Source organism: Suricata suricatta, chromosome 4 (assembly GCF_006229205.1).
Source record: "Suricata suricatta isolate VVHF042 chromosome 4, meerkat_22Aug2017_6uvM2_HiC, whole genome shotgun sequence".
Taxonomy (NCBI): Eukaryota; Metazoa; Chordata; class Mammalia; order Carnivora; family Herpestidae; genus Suricata; species Suricata suricatta.
This window is the reverse complement of record NC_043703.1, coordinates 29,162,945-29,167,454: the sequence shown is the minus strand read 5'-3', so window position 1 is coordinate 29,167,454 and position 4,510 is coordinate 29,162,945. Positions and strand designations below refer to the sequence as shown.

The window sequence follows — 4,510 nt, the reverse complement described above, 5'->3', positions numbered from 1 at the left end:
TACTTATGGAACTTATTCTGTGATTTATTTATTTATTTTTTTTATTTTTTAATTTTTTAAATGTTTTATTTTTGATACAGAGAGAGACAGAGCATGAGAGGGGGTGGGGCAGAGAGAGAGGGAGACACAGAATCTGAAGCAGGCTCCAGGCTCTGAGCTGTGAGCACGGAGCTCGACGTGGGGCTCAAACCCAATAACATGAGATTATGACCTGAGCTGAAGTTAGAGGCTTAACCAACTGAGCCACCCAGGCACCCCACTTATTCTGTGATTTAGACCCATGTCTAAATGCTCTTCAAGGTCTATAATCAATTGTCTATTATTCAGACAGTTTTTCCGTATTCTTACCTGATTTTGACTAATTTCAATCTCAAAATTTGGTGTCACATACATTTTAGTCTTTGGGATAAAGATTTTTGGAATCAAGGAATTTGTCCAATAGTCAAGGAATTTGTATGTGTGGAGTGATGGGATGGTATTTGAAACAAATTATTTCCATAAAATTAATGATATTTGGTAAGTTCAAAAGTGTTACCTATTTAGTTTTGCAGGATTTATTCAAATGAGTGCCAATTATTGAAAGAATGACATACATTAAACTAATAAAATAAAATGAGCATCTTTCTTGGTGAATAGAAATGACTTTTGTTGACATATGCTTCTGTGCTTATTTAGAGAAATAGAGAATGGATGACTATTTGTATTGAATACTCATTACTTTGTTGGTTTCTCTGAGATGTCCATTAATTGTGTCATTTATTCATTCATTCACTAATTTTTTTCAACTTACTGTTAAGAGGCAGTTTCCATGGCTTTCTCATTTTTCTGTACATCTTATAAGCAGCACAGTGGTGGTCATAGTCCTTTGTGCTGGATGATCTTTTCAAAGATCTTTGATAGTTGATAGAAGACAGAGATAATGTCTCCCTCTGGAGCAGAGAGCCAGTCTGTTTGTTGTCCAGTATTAATATTTTCATTATTGTCCTCTCCACCGGCTTTGGACAGGTTTTCTTTAGCCCAGTCTTTTTTTTGGGGGGGGTACCCAATTACTTTATTTGGAGGAATGGTACAAATGAAGGAAGTTAAGTAGATTTTTGGTACAACTTATAGAAAAGGGAAAGGTAACCCCAAACATGCATGCACTGCCTCAGTGACCAGGGAAGTCACCCGGGTGGCCGTGGGACGACAGCCTAAGGCTTAGCTCTCATGATCACTGTTTCCCAAGGTGTGCCTGTCAAAGAGGTACTCTGCGGTGCTGGATTCGGGAGCACCCATCTTGCGCAGAGTTCTTTGGTGGCTTTCACCTGCTGTTCAGGTAGTGCGTCTCAAAGAAGTCACACAAGTGAGGGTCGTTTTTGTCAGTGGCCAGTTTGTGCAGTTCCAGTAGCGACTGATTGACACTCTTTTCCGAGTGTAACGCACACTCCATCGCATTCAGCCCGTTCTCCCAATCGTCGCGGTCCGGTTTCTTTAAGATCCGGCCCCCTCGTTGGTTCTGCAGCTCCATCAGCTTCTCAGCATGTTTCCTCTCCTCATGAGATTGGTGACGAAAAGATTTGGCCAAGTTCTTCAAAGCCACATGATCACGGTCCAAATAGTAAGACTCGGACAGGTAGACGTAGGAGGCGTGGAGCTCCAGGTCGATCTGGCGGTTGACGGTGGCCTCCAGTCCTGGTGGTAGTTCTGGCGCACCTGCGAGGGGGCGCGGTGGTCATGGGGGCGGCTGAGGCGAATTGGCGGCCGGCGGAGGCTCTGGAGCGGCGGCGGGAGCCTAGGGGCCGTCCGAGGGCGCAGTGAGGGACTCGCGGAGGGCTGGCTCTGGGCGGCCGGCCAGGGCGATGGGGGTGGTCGAGCGCCGGGTTCCGTCCAAGCACTGTTGAAGCAGGAAACCGCGGCCACTCTCGGCAGGGACTGTCTAGCCCAGTCTTTTCTTTTTTTTTTTTTATAAGAAAGAATTGAGATTTCTCAAGCTCAGGCTTTATCAGCAGTGATGCTAACCCTTTGGATGAGCAGCACTTGCCTAGGCTGCTCTGTGTAACATCTGTGGAACTTGAGGGATAAGAGAGACCAACACAAACATGAAGCTCAAGGTGCTGATTGCACGATGAAAATGAAATCCTTTGTCTCAGGGCACCTGGGAGGCTCTGATGGTTAAGCATGTGACCCTTGATTTTGGTTCAGGTCATGATCTCAGAGAGATCTCAGAGATCTCATGGTCATGATCACAGAGATCTCATGGTAAGATTGAACACCTCATTGGGCTCTGGGCTGACAGTGCAGAGCCTACTGGGGATTCTCTCTCTCTCTCTCTCTCTCTCTCTCTCTCTCTCTCTCTCTCTCTCTCCCCCTCTCTCTCTGTCCCTCCCCCTGGCTTGCTCAATTGCTCACTGGCTCTCTCAAAATTAATAAATAAACTTTAAGAAAATAAATAAGTAGGGACGCCTGGGTGGCTCAGTAGGTTAAGTGGTCCACTTCGGCTCAGGTCATGATCTCAGTTCGTGGGTTTGAGCCCCACATCGAGCTCTGGGCTCTGTGCTGACAGCTAGCTCAGAGCCTGGAGCCTGCTTTAGATTCTGTGTCTCCCTCTCTGATCCTCTCCCACTCATGCTCTGTTTCTCTCTGTCTTAATAATAAATAAAAACATAAAAAAATTTTAAATTAAGAAAATAAATAAGTAAAATTCTTTGTCTCCAACTCAAGGGTCACACATCTTATGCCAGTCCAAAAAACTATGGCAGACCAATTTGTCATCTTGCAGAGCTTGGTAGAATCTCAGAGCTGTAACACTTTTGTTGTAACAATTTCTGACTCTTATAACAAGGATCCTCTTCAGGCATATGGATTTAGAAGGTTTTTTTCCCAGGACGCCTGGGTGGCTGAGCTGGTTAAGCGTCCAGCTTCAGCTCAGATCATGATCTCACGGTTTGTGGGTTTGAGCCCCTCATCAAGCTCTGTGCTGACAGCCAGCTCAGAGCTTAGAGCTGTGTCTCCCTCTCTCTCTGACCCTCCTCTGCTCACTCTCTCTCTCTCTCTGTTTCTCAAAAATAAATTTAAAAAAAATTAAAAAAAAAAGGTGTTTTCCTGGGTGTCATCAAATCTTGCCCTGAATCGGGATCCCTGGTATGGATCATTGCTAACTGGTCAGGGTGAGGTAGAGCTGAATCTGGAGGGAAAAGCATTGCTGGCCTGAGGCAAATATCGGTGAACAGGGTTGATCTGGTCTTATCTAAGAAAATCAGTCTAAGCTGGGTTTGTAGTCGATCTGAATGAGTGAACACACAGTAGGTAGTTCTCTCTAGGGCTCTAGGATGGTTCACTTAAGCACATATGCCAGACGAAAGTGGTCAGCAACAGATTGGCGAAAAGTAACCACCTGATTACTTTCTATTCTAGAGCATGACTTTTTGTGTAGAATGGGATCTTTTCCCTCAATCCTTAGGTAAGACTTTGAGGGTTGTTTTTTTAAGTTGATTTATTTATTTTGAGAAAGAGAGAGAGTCCACGTGGGTGAGGGAGGGACAGAGAGAGAGGGAGAGAGAAATCCCAAGCCGGCCCCATGTTGTCAGTGGAGATCCCAACAGAGGGCTTATCTCATGAACTGTGAGATCATGACCTGAGCTGAAATCAAGAGTCAGAGGCTTAACTGACTGAGCCACCAACATGTCTCAAGACTTTGAGTTTTCAAATTGCTAAGTCCTTTGGCTATTCTAGCCCCAGATCTGGCAGGTCCTAGTCATTGCCACTATTAGTGTTTAAAAGAAAATGATGTTCTTTGCCTGATTGGGAACATTGGCTGAGCCCTGAGATTATCCTTTTTTTAAGGGTGTGTTGGTTCCTGGTGGCCTGTTGTCCAGGCTCTTCTCCAGGATAGTCTTTTGCTCCTGGGACAATTAACCCTTAATTGTCAAGGTGAAAGTATGACATGTTGGGCCTTATGAGATCACTCTGGATAAAAACAAACAAACAAACAAACAAACAAACAAAACAAGTCAATAGTGGGTTAAATAGTAACGAATTTCCAAGTGATGTGTCATTAGGTTTTCTCCGTATAAACAGTTACGGTTCCCTCAGGAATTTGGAACTGTTGGTTGTGCTCTTTCTAAAGGGGAATGTGGTTAAAATAGCAGCAGTCGGTTCACGCTGGCAAGCCAAACCAGTGGTGGCTAAGCCTCCTTGTACTCATAAATAAACTTATAAAAATGGATATGCCATGAAACGCAATGGCCATGATGTGGGTCACGTGAACTTTTGTGGTGAAAACTCCCCAGCTATTTCAGACGCTTAATTTTGGTCCTAATTATTGTGCCCTTCTGAATAGCTAATCAGTTATGCTATCAATGTTATTGGCAAGATCAACAAAAATACAAATTTTCATTACTTTAAGGAGAACATTTAGGAGCAATTTATCTTAGAAATGTATAATGTCATATGTTTCCTTTCAGTTTGATTATTCTTATCTACAGTGGGGAACATGCTTCTGAAAGTTGAATTTGGAATAAAAAAGGCAACT

General features: G+C 43.8%; 1 pseudogene; it reads right to left on the bottom strand.

Moving 5' to 3' along the window:
• Window positions 1-1,197: 1,197 nt before the first annotated feature.
• On the bottom strand, window positions 1,198-3,179 carry LOC115290542 (annotated as a pseudogene).
• Window positions 3,180-4,510: the final 1,331 nt, after the last annotated feature.